General features: G+C 35.5%; 1 long non-coding RNA gene across 1 annotated transcript; it reads left to right on the forward strand.

The window, feature by feature from the left end:
* Positions 1-5,349: 5,349 nt before the first annotated feature.
* LOC125664686 (uncharacterized) lies at positions 5,350-17,516 on the forward strand. The gene is made up of 4 exons (XR_008802554.1): positions 5,350-5,646; positions 8,734-8,946; positions 13,732-13,802; positions 15,613-17,516. It is a non-coding gene; the product is annotated as an uncharacterized LOC125664686 (long non-coding RNA).
* Positions 17,517-17,563: the final 47 nt, after the last annotated feature.

Raw genomic sequence — 17,563 nt, forward strand, 5'->3', positions numbered from 1 at the left:
TCATTCATTGTTAAGGCACATTTTCTGATATATTTAAATGGTTTTCGTAGGAACAGAAAGCTCTTTACTGGAAGTGATCTAACGGAAGACCTACTCATTACTAGTAATGAGTTTCTAGTTATTAAGGTCTTCCGTTTCCAACGGAAGACCTTCTAGTGATTCTACTGTTTATTAGGGCTTTCCACCTTTCTGTGGAAAGTCCTATTGTTATTGTTCTGTTTATTATTATTATTAGGGCTTTCCACCTTTCAGTGGAAAGTCCTATTGTTATTGTTCTGTTTATTATTATTATTAGGGCTTTCCACCTTTCTGTGGAAAGTCCTATTGTTATTGTTCTGTTTATTATTATTATTAGGGCTTTCCACCTTTCAGTGGAAAGTCCTATTGTTATTGTTCTGTTTATTATTATTATTAGGGCTTTCCACCTTTCTGTGGAAAGTCCTATTGTTATTGTTCTGTTTATTATTATTATTATTATTATTTTCCTGCCGTCAAAAAAAATTTTCGTCTTAAGACTTATCGAAAAACTTTAGAGTCCATCCTAGAGCACTTCTCGAGAAACGAATACATTTCACCCTGCGTCATGGAACTTTGACCCCTTACAGAGTTATCGGACCTGTTAGCAGAAATCATTGTTATCGCTACTCCTTTTTAACCGTAAAGGATAGGAGGATGAAACCTTTGCTGAAGCATAGAGGTCAATTAGTAGAAGCAAAGAATTTCAAATGAAGGGATTCGGTGTCCCCTAAAGGGAGTTAATGCCCCCTCATGTTTTGCGATTTGTCCCCTACAAATTGACGACTCCTAAAGTCTTCGTCGTAGAGAGACGGAACCCACTGGGACGGGTTGGGTGACCTTGACCTTGAAAAAGTAGGTCAAGGTCAAAGGTCAAGGTCATCCAGAATGGCCAGAAAATGGCACTTTTTATACGCTCTTTCCCGCTTCAGATAGCATCGAAATATCACATGGGTCAGCATGGAATTCTGGACCGGTCTCGGAATCCTGAATTACAACTCTGAACTTTGACCGCTCTGCGAAAGGCGGCGACTTAACGTTGAAAACCCCGTTATCGCTACTCCTACCAGACCGCGAGTCGTGGAGAGGCGAGACCTTGACCGACGATTTCACCATAAAAGACCCTCGCACAGAGAAGTTGACCGGGGGAAACCGAGAACCCCGAAGCACGGTTCTCGCCCCCGAAAGTCTCCGACGTCGTCGTTCGAGCCCACAACTTCTTCACGGATGTAGATAGAGACGCGGGACCACTTAAACGAAGCCCCGTGACCTCTCTGACCTTCACAATCAGGTCAAGGTCAAAGGTCAAGGTCACACTTTCTCCCCCATGGGTTTTTGAAGTTTGACCTTGAACGTGGGTCAAGGTCAAAGGTCAAGGTCACGCATCCAGGGGCCAGTCTCCACGAGTAAGGCCAACCCACCCATCATGCCTGTCGTCCCCAAGGAAGAAACCCCCCACCCTTCAAGTGATCTGTCTGTGATCAGCTGTTTATAATACACTATTTTGACCGGTTTCATGCCCAACAACAGGATTTTTGAGGTTTGACCTTGAAAGTGGGTCAAGGTCAAAGGTCAAGGTCACGCATCCAGGGGCCAGTCTCCACGAGTAAGGCCAACCCACCCATCACGCCTGTCGTCCCCAAGGAAGAAACCCCCCACCCTTCAAGTGATCTGTCTGTCATCAGCTGTTTATAATACACTATTTTGACCGGTTTCATGCCCAACAACAGGATTTTTGAGGTTTGACCTTGAAAGTGGGTCAAGGTCAAAGGTCAAGGTCACGCATCCAGGGGCCAGTCTCCACGAGTAAGGCCAACCCACCCATCGCGCCTGTCGTCCCCAAGGAAGAAATCCCCCACCCTTCAAGTGATCTGTCTGTGATCAGCTGTTTCAATACACTATTTTGACCGGTCTCATGCCATGCAACAATTACAGGATTCTTTCTAGCTAATCTGACCTACACCTACACATCTGACCTACACCCATTTCTTCCATTTCTTGACTGTCTTGTCAATCAAACATGAATTCCATTTACATTCATGAAAAGACATAGGCCAGATTCAATTGTCTGCCTGCATCAACATGAAGACTAAGTTATTTTTTTTTTATAATGATGATGCAACTTTACTTGACAGTTGAACTCATTGACATTCCATCCCGACTGTCATTGTAAACAAATAAGCACTTACCTGCAGGATCAGATGGGATGCAGTACTCCTATTCTCCGTTCAGATATCCTACATGCACTCAGACACTTTCTAATTCACCGGCCGCCATTTTGGTTGTTTGTTGTCAAAGCCTAAATCCGTATGCATGCCTCCTTGGGTCAAATGACTGAAAGACATTGTCTCCGTGAATTAGAACACATAGGATGAGCCATTACAAACTGTATATTCAATTCCACAATCCACAACACACACGGTCAAATCCAGTGCATCTTCACAACATCAACATGAGGCTTGTAGACTCCCAGCATGCACCAGCAGTTACTACAATCTAGGAAAATGTCACATCCGGTTTCTTTGCACCTCCAAATATCCTATCTAACAGGTCTAAAGTCACCCCAAACACCTGCACAAGTCCTATTACACTTTTACCTGATATGTGCATATGTGCTGGCTACCCAACACCCACACCCCTTTTCTCCCTCAAATTTGACGGGTACTTAATGCGAAACCAAGCATTGAACACACCTCAACACTCAAATTTAGGCGGCAAATTTGAATTTCTTTTCTAGCCAAATCCATTTTTTTTGTTTTTTCCGTGAGGGTGGGGTGGGGTAGGGTAGGGGGGGGGGCTTTTAGCATTTCAACACTACTGAAAAACCGCTAGAAGGTGGGAAGCCCTCTAATTGTTCGCGAACAATTAGGATCACTAGTGTTTTAAACACTCACCACCTGCCATTCTTTTACGCCTTGACGAATGCGAAAATTTATTTTTTTTACGCACGGCGACTCAACATTTCCTTGTGAACTGACCGGGGGAATCGAACCCACCCCTTTTTCCATCCGAGAACGGAAAATGTGCACCTTTACACCTGGTCAGTTGCCAATCTTGAAATGTAGAAATCAACAGAATACGAGAAATCCAAATTTAGGCAAACGCGCATTTTTTAACGTGAAAATGTCACTTACATGACTCAAGTTCCCATTCTGACCTAGGAATGCCAAATGTATTCAATACGTGGCACTTTCGTCTCAATTATTAGGGCTTTCCACCTTTCAGTGGAAAGTCCTATTGTTATTGTTCTGTTTATTATTATTAGGGCTTTCCACCTTTCTGTGGAAAGTCCTATTGTTATTGTTCTGTTTATTATTATTTTCCTGCCGTCAAAAAAAATCTTCGTCTTAAGACTTATCGAAAAACTTTATAGTCCATCATATAGTACTTCTTGAGAAACGAATACAGTTCACCCTGCGTAATTGAACTTTGACCCCTTACGGAGTTATTTGACCTTTCGCAGAAATCCTTGTTAGCACTTCTACTTTGTAACCGTAAATGATAGGAGGATGAAACCTTTTCTAAAACACAGAGGGTAATTAGTAGAAGCGAAGAATTTCAAATGAAGGGATTCGGTGTCCCCTAAAGGGAGTTAATGCCCCCTCATGTTTTGCGATTTGTCCCTTACAAATTGACGACTCCTTAAGTCTTCGTCGTAGAGAGACGGAACCCACTGGAACGGGTTGGGTGACCTTGACCTTGAAAAAGTAGATCAAGGTCAAAGGTCAAGGTCACCCAGAATGGCCAGAAAATGGCACTTTTTATACGCTCTTTCACGCTTCAGATAGCATCGAAATATCACATGGGTCAGCAAGGAATTTTGGACCGGTCTCGGCATCACGAATGTCAACTCTGAACTTTGACCGCTCTGCGAATGGCGGCGACTTAACGTCGAAAACCCCGTTATCGCTACTCCTACCAGACCGCGAGTCGTGGAGAGGCGAGACCTTGACCGACGATTTCACCATAAAAGACCCTCGCACAGAGAAAGTCATAGAGACACGAAACCTTCGCTAATGAATTCACAGTAAAACCCTCTTGCAAAGAAAAAATAATCAAAGGGATACAAAAACCCTTAAGCATAGTTATTGCCCCTGAAAGTCTCCAATATCATTATCTAAGCCTATAACTTTTATATTAATATAGATAGAGACATGGGACCACTTGCATTAAGACCGATGACCTTTGACCTTCAAAATGAGGTCAAGGTCAAAGGTCAAGGTCATCATCAAAATTAATTTTTTTCCATTTTCAAGGTCTTTAAAAGTATTTTTATCATTGATAAGTTAACCGAAAGTAACCGAAAACCCATAAACAAATTATTGCCCCTGAATATCTTGATTAACATTCTCAAAAACATTTGGACCCTTCTGAACCCCTAATTTAAAGGGCCAGCCCGTTTTGCTTGATATCGTAAGAAAGGCCTTGTCATTTGAAACATTTTTTGCTCAACAAGTATTTAGAAATTCTTTACCATTCTCGAGTTATCTCTACAAGAAATATTTAGGGGCCAAACTGTAGCTCCCTAACGGGGCCACATAGGGAAAAAACGAAATGTACATATTGTTTAGATTATCATTCTGAACAACTTTTGTTCAATAATGCTTTTCAAAATATTTGTCGTTTTCAAGATATGAGGCGTCAATTATTTATGATTTTGGCCCTTAAAATCCCTTATTACGTAACATATGACCTAGTTTTTAATTTGATAAGAACAAGCTCGTTTAGATGAACATTTCCGCTTCAATGACTTATTACAAAATATTAATAGTTTCTGAGATATTCTCATAAACCTTTGGACCCTTCTGGGCCCCTAATTTAAAGGGTCAGCCCCTTTTGCTTGATATCGTAAGAAAGGTCATGACATTTCAAACATTTTTTGTTCAACAAGTATTTAGAAATTCTTTACCGTTCTCGAGTTATTTCTAGAAGAAATTTTTAGGGGCCAAACTGTAGCTCCCTAACGGGGCCAGAGTAAAAACGAAATATGCATATTGTTCAGATCATCATTCTGAACAACTTTTGTTCTTTATTGCTTTTCTTGGCTTTGCTAACCAATATCAAACGATTTCATTGAAAAATAAAAAAGTTAGACGCATTCCAAACTTTGTAAACAAAATACATGCATGCATTTTCAGACAAAATGACATTCGTTCCGCACATCTACATATGCTACATGTAGGCCATTCTTCGATTGACAATTATATTCCTTTCATGATTATTGTTCGTTAATTATCATACAATTTCTTCTGAGAGAGAATGTTAATCATTAATGTGTGTGTGTGTGTGTGTGTGTGTGTGTGTGTGTGTGTGTGTGTGTATGTTCGCGCACTATGCCGGGACTTACGACACGTATAAGGTTACACACGAGCAACCTACGACATTTTCAGAACCTACGACACAAAAGTGTGTCGTAGGTTTGCAGACCCTTGAAATCGGAATTTTTCATCGTGTTTTACCCAGAAAATACAAAATTTTGTATAGTGTGAATTTCCGGGTTACACACGACTTTTGTTACACACAACACCGAGCCATAATGGGGTGCTTACACACTTTGCATCCTTGCCATATTTGCGCATGCGCAAAAAAAACTTCCTACGGAAACAAGGTCGAGTGGATGACAATGCAAATGTAAGTGTTTTTGTTTATTTAATTGAATATAAGTAGTCAATTAATGATTTAAAATTGATATTTTTGTTTCCGTCCGTTTAGTTTGAATACATTGGGGTATGTGATGTATCGTTATTCTGCAGTAATGGTGAGAAAAAGTAAGTTGACCTTTGACACGACTAAGATACAATTATATGCGTGTAAGCTTAAATAGTTCAATGGTTTTCATTTTCTGTATGTTTTTGTGTTTGTTTTATATCATCATGATTATCTTCAGTATTTTGGTTTATCATTGATTTGACAAAATGTTTTACAAATACAGAATCAAGGAATAGTTAGAATTTCCTCTTCAATACAATATCGGTGTACACGTTGTTGTTTTTTTTTTAGACATATGAACATCGTTAAAAGCAACAATTCTCTAAATATTAAATGAGAATTGAATTATTATACACAGTATATTTGTCATTCTTTGATGAATATGCGTATCTTAATGTATAACATTGATATATAACAAACTGACAAACAACTGGAATTTCCTCTTTAGAATATTCTATCTTAGCTTGGCAAAATATTTTCAATATTTTCAAAGATATAAACCCCGTTTCATAGCGACAATATCAAAGAAAATTAAACAAGTACATAGCTCCAAAAAATTGGGTCTTAATTACCACTATTTTTGGATATTATTAACTGGTAACCGGTGGATAGCTCCAGCCTCTTTCCCCTTAATAAGGAAGGTGTGGTCAAGCGCGGTTAAACAAGTTCTTGGGGAAAATATTGTTTACCTTATTTTAAGAAATTGTTTAGATTTCATTTTATTCCAACATCGACCAGTTGCAAAGATTTTGGGTGAATTTATCTGATGGTTGACTTTACGTCATGGCTATAAACAACTTTATATAATATGTTGATTTATAGGCGTTGAAAGAAATTTCCAAATAAAGGGTGTTGAAATCAAATGGGACAAGGACATTTAAAGTATGTGCGGTTCAAGTGTCTCTCATCAATATGAATAGAATGAAAAATAAAGTAATTTGTCCCAAAATGAAGTCCCCCCCCCCTTTCTTCTCTCCAACCCCATCCCCATTTGTGCATGCAGCTAGATCCAGTGTTTTCATACCAGACCAAATTCATGTTAAATTATCAATGTTTGTCCTGTTAAGAAGATATACTTTTTAAGTAAATGGAAACTCCAATCTAGTTCACTGAATTTATGAAAGGGCAAGAGCAGATCCGGATTTCTCTCTCTCTCTCTCTCTCTCTCTCTCTCTCTCTCTCTCTCTCTCTCTCTCTCTCAGAGTGTTGCCAAATCGGTGTAACTTAAATTAAAAAAAATAAAGGGGTTTCGGTCAAGGGCTACCGCTATTTTTAGAGCGACCCTGAACACTAGCGACAGCGATCACAGCTACACCGGCACCAGAACATGTACAGACTGTTCAATCGAGTGGGGAAGATCCCCATGGCTTTTTGTAAATTTCATATAAAGTTGCAGAAATGACATTTTTTATCTTTGTTTATTTTTTTACTTATTCAATTGTAAGAAATCAGATACTATTTATATGTATTTCTAAAAATAAAATAGAAAAAAAAAAAAATCCATTACGAGATTCGAACTGGGTACATGTTATCGTGAGTTTCATAGACATCTCTAACGATTACGTAACAGTGTTTTAATCTTCACACTCTTGTTATTTCACACTCTCGAATAAATGAAGTTATGTAAATCAATTTTGTGTAGCCTATGTTTCAAAATATTATCTGTATTTTGCACCATTTACAAATGTAAAATAGTATTGTTAAAAATTCAGAAGTTTTTGAATTTGTCAGCACTTGGAGATTATTTTTCTCATGCCGTAGACCGACTGAAGAAGAAAAAAAAGGGGTCAGGTTATTTTCTTAGTGCTGTGTTTAAAGTTATGTATTAGTAAGTATAAAATGAGGATATCATTGTTTATAGACATCAGTCAGTGCTGCATATACATGTATTACCATTGTCTGTCTGTCTGTTTACTAGTATTAACAGGTATCTGAATTTTTAATCAGCTGTTAATCAGTAAATGGATACAAATAGAAAAATGGGAGGGGGGATGCATATAGATAGATAGATAGTGTATTTATCATCTATTTATAGAGATAGAGTTTTTCCCTTTTATTTATCTATATATATTTATTGATTAAAATACCTGTGCAGTATAATGAGTATTGCCCATGTCTGTTGTAGGGGTAGTGGTAAAATAGTATGATATACATGTATGTATGATATTTTAATAATATTAACAATGTAATATTTTTGCCATAGTGTGTATATGAATTCTAGGTATCAGGACAACTCGCCCCCAAGACAACTCGCCCTCAAGATAACTCACCCCCTCATCGGGACAACTCGCCCCTAAGACAACCCGCCCTCAAAACAACTCGCCCCCTCTTCGGGACAACTCGCCCCCTCTCTTGAGATAATTCGCTCCTACATATCATACATGTTTACAATTATTATTTTTGGTCTAAATCCAAGAGGTGTATTACCAAAAATTAATGAATTTCTTATAGATAGTATATACATCACAGACAATAAGACAGGTTCACATTAACACCGAACTTCGTGTCTTTTTATGCAAGACGATAGATTTTAGTGGAAATCCAGTGTTTGGGGTCAGTAAATTCATCATCACTTTTATGTACATGTAAAATATATAATTTCAGCGGAAACAAGTATAATGTGGTAACTTTCACAGGGGCCTAAGATACCATTTTTAATTATTATAATTAAAAGAGATCGGTTATACAATCTGTTTCGTTCGGTAGATTTCGTTTCGTTTCGGCGGATTTCGTTTCGTTTCGTTTCGATTTCGTTTCGCACTTTACAGGTACCCAGCAGTTCATGCCCTTAAATACTTTAAAAAATTAAACTTATTTCTTAAATATGCATACATGTATTTGTACTTTAATAATCCATGTTTAGGAAATATTTTCATGTTATATATGTTAATCATATGTGTCACCATGCAATGTTAGATTGAAAAATAAAATAAATACATGTGTATATGCAAGCTAATGTTTCATTAGATTATTTGCATTTGATTTTAATGTCAAGTTTCTTTTTCATAGTTGACGCAACAGATTATGAGATACAGATGAAACATGCAGGGAACCATGTAAATGATTCTGAAAGTGGCTACCCAGGTGCTGTTTAAGGAAGCTTGTAATAGGAGTGGAAAACCACCCAAAAACTATGTGTCTCAAAATGCCAGTAGAGACATAGAAAGAAGAGAGGAACTAGCTGGGATATCATTATGAAGAACCTAACCTCCTTGGAGTCAAGTATGTGACAAATTATTCATATAAATAATCATCCATGTCGCCATGAGATCGAAATTAACTTTTTAACCACAAGAAATTTTAGGTACTGTATTCTTTTCCTACTAGGCTCCAATTCGAAATTTAACCAGCATTTTTCAATCGATTGCTTTTTTTCAGGAATTTAATAAACTAAGCACCCCTTTTATCAAAATAAATGAGAAGAAAGTGCAATATCAAAAACAAGATTGGAATTTCTTTCCTTAAACATTTTTAAATGAATTATCAGGCAATGTATCATTGGTGGGGGTGATAGGGAACATCTATGCAGCATGTACTCACTATCCAGAGGTCCTCCACCTACAATTTACAGCATTATGTGGCTTGAACCTTAAGACTGTTAGTGTGTATTTAATTCTCTCTCTCTCTCTCTCTCTCTCTCTCTCTCTCTCTATCTATATATATATTTCTATTTACTCAATCCTGTGTGTAATCATGCTTAGCAACTATCCAGTATGTTTCTGTGTAACATATTCTCAGCCATGCGGATGTTTTTCGTTAGATGTCATTTTTCTCCCAACGAGTGAGGGGAAACCATCCCCTTACGAAACAGCCTGTAGAGAAATAAATGTTATGTGATTGAACTCCATCTGATCATCAATTTATATATATATATATATATATATATATATATATATATATATAATCCAAATAGAAAGAGTTGATATCACACAGTCAAAATAATTAATTAAAAAAGCAGGAAAATATACAGTTCCAAAATATATTCAAATCGCTAGTGCTTTCTGGATTTTAACATCCATCCTCAGGTGAATACAAATATTGAATACAAAGTTGTTTATCTTATATTGTTGTATATGTATATCTAAAACATTTGGAGATTTCATCACAGTGGCTCATCACAAATTAACCCTCTCTCTTCTATATTTACACGGGGGGGGGGGGGGGGGGGGGGGGGGGGGGGGGGGATCTGGTATCCCAATAATCACTCCTTCAAATTTCTATTATGTCTCCTTTATTTTACTGACATAAGATTTTACGACCCCTCTCAATCGATCAGAGAAAGACCATAGTTTGTAAAAATACTTAGAATATCTGTTCGCACCAACAATATATTTGAAGGAACAATGCATTTTCTATCGTTTTTAAAACCACAGGAACTTTTCATCAATCACTCAGAATGGAAGACAGACTTGCATTGGTCAGTTCAAGTTGCTCTTCAGTTAGGATGTGTGAGAGTAGTTTAAGCAAACATCCCCCCATTTAAGAAATTATGTCATTGTGCTTCTGCACAACTAATCATAATCTTACGTTCTAAGTTTTTGTAGTATGTACCTGGAATATGTCAATATAATTCCATTTTTCTCATTCATAAGAGATTTACCAGTTATCTAAATATTACGTATGCAACTAATCAGAATGAAATGCTTGACGTGTGCATGTGTAGGTATTCATATTGTAAATCAACAGCCAAAAATAATTTTAATTTAATTACCCTTTAATAAGAAAGTTGTGGTCATTTCAGTACCAAAAAATGAAAGAAAGCAATGCACGTTATGTGCATATGTCAATCTGTAATTCTGTTGATGTCATCCAACAGGTATTTGTATCATGTACATATGATTAGCATAATTAGTTTGAATTTCATGTTTGCATCATATATAAGAAAGCTGTGGAGATTTTGAAATTGTCTAATCAAAATTTAGCACAATTGTGCATGCACATGCTGGCTAGTAATTTTAACCATACCAATTTGTAAGTGCCAAGACATACTAAAATCCTCAACTTCAGAAGAATTTAATGAAAAACATAAACATTATGGTCCTTGAAATATAGAAAAAATATAGAACCTTTAAAAGACAGGATATGCATATACTGAGTGTTGGCATTTTTGTATTACACCAATCTATAGATACACATACTATCTACTATGCTGTGATATCAACTCATTCACTTTATTCATAAGAAAGTTACAGACATTTTAGTATTAAATCCAATCAAAATGAAATTTTGCATGCATGTGCAGATTGGTCATTTTGAACATGCAGATCAGTTAATAAATATCTTAAAAATATCTTAAAAATAAAAATCTTAAAAATTACAAGTCTTAATTAATAAATGCCTACAATATGAATATTAAACAATCTCAAAGAACAACAAAAAATTTAGACTGATTCCCAAGTTAGTGTACCAAAATCCAATGCATGCCCATTCAGACTAAAATACTATCTTTCTGCACATCCAAATGATATACATGTACGTACAATCATCTTAAAAAGATTGCATATAAAGGATCTCTTGTATAGTTATTGAGAACAAAGTATACCCTAAGTTCTGGGAACATAAATATAAGGAATCACTGTCTAGTTTGTCAGGGTATATGAGGTGATTAACATCAACTGAAAATATGAGAATTCATGCATAACAGCTTCACCGTTTATATAGTTTGCATGCATACATGTATCATGTTCATGCTTTTATGGGATCTTTGTGAATTATGTCAAGGATTTGGATGATTTGAATATATTATAAAAGTGGCAAGAATGAAAATAACATGTTCTGCCATATTTTTGTTTTCGACAGTTTATTTTATTTTTCAATGCGTTGTTTTACACCAGTTTTATAACGTATGCAATGCAGTGTACACCAGTTTTGGACAAATGAAATTGGCCTTTAGTTTGCTTCATCAATATACAGACTCTATTTCAATTGATTATATATTAATAGTGAGTCTCATGCCAGTATAAGGCAATATACATCTTTCTCACATAATCACTAGTGTGAGACCAACTCAACCCATGTGAGACAGCCATACAAGATTTTTCTGTCTTACACTGCTAAGACATATCTTTGCTTGTGATGTACATATGTATGTCGTATATTTTCTGATTTACATTACACGATAAAGAAAAATAGTTTGTATTGTTTTCTTCAAATTTCAATTTGATATATATTATGTATAGCTTTTTTATGGACAACCTTGGGTTTTGTACTTTACACTTATATTGTAAACCATTTTCAGGTATGCTGAGATCTTCATACTGTGTAATTAATTTTTGCATATATTCAAAGAAGGATTAATTCAATAATTTTGAATTTTCTCAAAGCTCTTGAATTAAAGTACTGAACTGATAAAATGTGAGAAAAATAACACTTTATTATTTGCTCATGTGGGATAGGGAAATTCCACCTCTGGAACAAGATTCGCTGCTTAAGACTCAGCAAAGCCTCGTCCTAGACTGCAAATCTTGTCCCCTCGGTGGAATTTCCCTATCTCCCATTCATACGAATGAAGGATTCCATTTATCACACACATGCAATGCACACGTGATATCATGCCAATATACATATGCATTTATCACACATGTAGCAAGTTTCAATGTTAGAACACATCTGATACATGCAGTGAGTTTTATGTCAATATATATTTATCACACACATGCAGTGAGTTTCAGTGCCAGTACACATTTGCACACATGTAATGAGTTTCAGTGCCAGGTAACGCATTTATCACATGCGTGTAGTGAGTTTAAATGCCAGTACACATCACACACATGTAGTGAGTTTCAATGTCAGTACAGATCAATACACATGTAGTGAGTTTCAATGCCAGTACAGATTTACCACACACATGTAGTGAGTTTCAATGTCAATACAGATTTATCACACACATGTGAGTTTCAATGTCAATACATATTTATCACACACATATATTGAGTTTCAATGTCAATACAGATTTATCACACACATATATTGAGTTTCAATGTTAATACAGATTTATCACACACATGTAGTGAGTTTCAATGTCAATACAGATTTATCACACACATGTAGTGAGTTTCAATGTCAATACAGATTTATCACACACATGTAGTGAGTTTCATTGTCAATACAGATTTTTCACACACTTAAACTGTTAAGTGAGTTTCAATGTCAATACAAAGTGATCAATTCTTTTGAGAAGCCTGTAGTAACCAACCATGTTGATATCCAAGAACTTTTTAACATTGTTATCTCTTTCTAAAATATTCAAAGTTTATATTTGGATTTCAAAAATCTTTTGTCTCTCAATCAACACATTGAAATTTGGTTTAAAGCATGTTGAATTTAATTTCACAATCTTGATATGATTTAATTGTGATGATTTCAAAAATAACAATCCTACTCACCACCCTGCACCTCAGAAATTAAAATGTAACTTAGAAATAATGAATGCATTTAAAAAAAAAAAAGATTTAAAAACATTCAATATTTAAAATGATTGGACCAGTATTTCCTAATGTGAAATAATGTTAACGTGTACTGTGTTGTGCGGCGTGAAGACAAAATGTTAGGTAATAAAATAAGGTTATATTTAACAAGGAAAAAGTTTTTGAACAGGTATTGACCATATATTACACAGATAAGTTAAATAGGCAACTTAATAATTTTCAAATGACAGATCATTTTGGAAAGATCAAGGTCAGTCAACATGTACCTTATATAAAAAAGTCAACCTTTATTTCAAAAGTTATATATCATTGTGCAAGTCATTTGTTACATGAAGTAGTTCAACTTCATTGGTAAGGTGCAGTTTGGGGAAGTAATTACTAATATTCTTGTTATTGGATTTCACTCAAATAGAGACATCAACACTTGCCTGAGTCCCCACATACACAGGGTGGCAGTAACTTGTTTATGTGTTTGGAAAACGCAATATGTATATTACATATTTAAAGTTCATTTACATTTTGTTAATAGTAACTTACAGCAGTACAAAAATTTTAAAGCTTTATCTCTTCAATGTTGTAGACTATATTCAGAGGGAATGCAGATACTGAGGTACCCTAGCTCATCTAGGAAGTCGGGAAGAAAAAAGCGAGGTATTTGTATGTCATAATTTGTATTATATTTTGTTATTCCCAAGCAAATGAAGTTTAGGAGGGTATATTAGAATCGCCATGTCTGTCTGTTGGTCTGTCTGTCTGTCGATTTGTCTGTAGGCATAATTTTGGCTGTACTCATTTTAGGAGACTAGCTAATGGAATTTTCTTAAAATGTGTACACTCTCTCAAATCATAAAGACATATAAAAATCTGCACCTAGGGTTTTCATAATGATTGGACAAAGTTTACTTAATTTAGATCATTTTGTTGTTTCTTTGAAATTAGAAAAATTTTGAGCCTTGTTTGCTTTAACTTAAGGGTATGTCCTGACCTTAGCAGAGGGTCATTTGGACAAGATTACAGATATTTTTATGCCCCCTAGATCAAAGATCGGGGGGGGGGGGGGGGGATATTGTTTTTGTCCTGTCTGTCATTCTGTCTGAAACTTTAACCTTGCTAATAACCTTTGAACAGTAAGAGCTAGAGCTTTGATATTTCACATGAGTATTCCTTATGACAAGACCTTTCCGTGGGTACTAAACCTTTTGACCTTGACATTTGACCTACTTTTTGAGAAAAAATTGACATTGGTCATAACTTCTAAATGGTAAATATTAGAGCTTTCATATTGTACATGAGCATTTCTTGTGACAAGATCTTTCTACTGGTACCAAGATATTTGTCCTTTTGACCTTGGCCATCTTCAGAATTGGCCATTATCGGGGGCATTTGTGTTTCACAAACACATCTTGTTTGTCCTTGCCATAAATTGCAAGATGAGATAAACAGGAGAATAATATACTAGGTGCAGAGGTTGCTTGTGTTCAAAGAATGTGCAACAACCAGCATCAGATGATAATCATTTGGACAAGCTAGGTCAAGGTTTCTGGGTGTGCAATGCAAAATTCTTCTCTATAATGTAATTTTATTATGAAATAACTTTAGAAAATTATACAAGATTAATTAAAATATGATCAAAGAAATGTCATGACCCTGAACACAAGTCATTCAGACAAGTTTAGGGGCACAGTTTAGGAGTTTCAGATTATGAAGTCTTAGAAATGTTAATATTCTAAGTTAGAGGTGCATGGAGAAGTCATACTTGACACAGAGGCTGCTTATAGCCAAGAAGTATGTCATAAACCTTATGCCCAGGTTATTTGTAGAGGGTCATGGTCACATGACTCAAAAGTCAAATGTTCTTTAGGCTGCATCAATTAAATGCTGGGATTTTGGACAGTCATATTTTTCTGTTACTCTACTCAAAGTTTACTCATGACCAGGCTTTTGGACCAATGTCATTTTGGGAAGGTCAGGCTCACTCAGAATATACACCTTATATATAAGGAAAAGTGCCTTATTTCATTAGTTTTTAAACAAGTATGGATCATAAATCGTGCAGATAGGTAATAGGCAAATGGCTTTCAGACAAAGGTCACTCAAGGTCATTTTGTAAAGGTCAACATCACTCAACATATACCTTATATATGATAAAGAAACCTTCATTCCAACAATGTATCAACATTTATTGAGCATTGTGTGAATCATTTGTTATTTGAAATAGTTCATTCAGGTGAGATGTATTTTGGGGAGCATACATCAGTTTTATCAATATTCTTATTTTATATTAAATATCTATTGGTAGTTTAATAAAGGTTTAGGATAGAACATTTAAAAAATATATTATTGATTTGAAATCATTTACTTTAAGTTATGGTAAATGATGGAGAAAATGAGTTGGACAATCTTTCAAGAAACTGTTGTACAACTGTTACAAGTGATATGTACTGTCCATTCTTTATTACAGCCAATGTTCAGTGCCACACTTGGACCACTGCAGAAAAGGCAGCTTTGTAAAGACAATTTGAGACTTTCATCAAACTAGCAAAAACTCTGGCTCAGGTTGACTGTCTAAAATCCATTTGGAAGGAGAAATCGCTGTCCAGTTTAACATGGTGTTGTGGAAAGTTTGCTGTTAAAAATATTACTTCCTGGCAGAGGTGTTACAAAGAGTTAATCCAATTTTTATGCCCCCTCCATTTGAAAGAGAGGGGACGTATATATTGTTTTACATGACTAATTCGGTCTGTAGAGCAAATCTTGTCTACTCAATATCTAATGAATTCTTTTGCTTGACTGTTTCCAAACTTGGTACAATGATTGCCCCTAGATAGTGAATGAACCATATTAATTTACAGGTCACAGGGTCAAGGGTCAAACTGGACACAGTAAGATATTGTCTGTTCAATATCTTGAGAACGCTTTCCTGACAGACATCAAACTCGGTATACTGGTTTCTTTTAAGAAGTAGATGGTTTCCTTTAAGAAGTATATGTCCCATAATGTCTCATATTCATTTTGAAGTCACAAGGACAAAGGTCAAACTGTACATAATAAAATATTGTCCACTGAATATTTAAAGAACCAACCCTTTACCTGACAGTTACTAAACTTGGTACAGCGGTTGCCCCTAGAGAGTAGATGACCCCTACTGATTTCCAGATCCCAAGGTTGAAGGTAAAATTGGACATAGTAAGATACCGTCTGTTCAATATTTGAGAACCATTCGCTTGACAGACATCAAACTTGGTTCACTAATTTTCCTTAAGAATTAGATACCCCATGGATTTTGAGGTCACAAGGTCAAGGGTCAAACTGGACATGACAAGATATTGTCTGCTCAATATATTGAGGACTCTTTGCTTGACAGATATCAAATCAGGTACACTGGTTCTACCTAAGGAGTAGATGACTCCATTTGATTTTGAAGTCACAAGGTCAATGGTCAAAATACTACGGACATAGGTATTGTCTACACAATATCTTGAGTTTGCGTTTCTTGACAGACATCAAACTTGGTACACTGACACATCATAAGTGTAGATATCTAGTATTCATTTTAAGGTCAATGGTCAAACTACTCTGGACATCAGATTTTGTCCATTCAGTATCTTGAGAACCCTTGTTTGACAAACATCAAACTTGGTAGTCTGGTGCCGCCTAAAGAATAGATGGCTCCCATTGGTTTTAAACTCTCAAGGTCAAAGGTCAGGACTCAAATAACTGGTTATTTGAAAATATCTGCTCAGTACCTTTAGAGATCACATATAATGGTTGCCTCTGACTAATAGATACATTGTAACTTTTGCTACAGACATTCTAAATGATCATTTTCAATATTGTAATATGGAGGGCATATATGTTTCTTAAATCTTTCTTGTAAATGGTTTTGATACTAGTTTTATATACAAGATGTATTATCAGCATTTGTCATTCATTGTACACCATACATTGGTTCATTCAAAATTGATAAATATATAATCAACAGCAGTACACATGAAATAATTCTCCATCTATATCTTGAATTGAACAAAAAGTTTAATGGTATTCCAAGGCCTTATATTCATGTGCGATTGAAAGACTGAATGAATATACTAAGATAATATAACAGTATTTAACTAAAACTAATTGCAGTTTAACACTAATGTACTTATAATGTAATTGATAGTACCACGCTCTTACTTGTAACTTGTTTTCATTTATATTCAATAGATATTTCAAGTTTGATAGCTAACTCAAATTTCAAATATGAATGAACATTAAGTGTCTGCTGTTTTAAGACTAAAGAGTAGCTTTATTTACATCATATGAGGTGTTTTGAGCTAAATTGATCAGCTTTGTATGCTTATGAAATAAATATGTACACCTATATTTTGCAGTTGATTGTACTTTGCTTTAAAGAGGTCTTAAAATTGGTG

The sequence above is a fragment of the Ostrea edulis genome, chromosome 4 (genome assembly GCF_947568905.1).
Source record: "Ostrea edulis chromosome 4, xbOstEdul1.1, whole genome shotgun sequence".
Classification (NCBI taxonomy): Eukaryota; Metazoa; Mollusca; class Bivalvia; order Ostreida; family Ostreidae; genus Ostrea; species Ostrea edulis.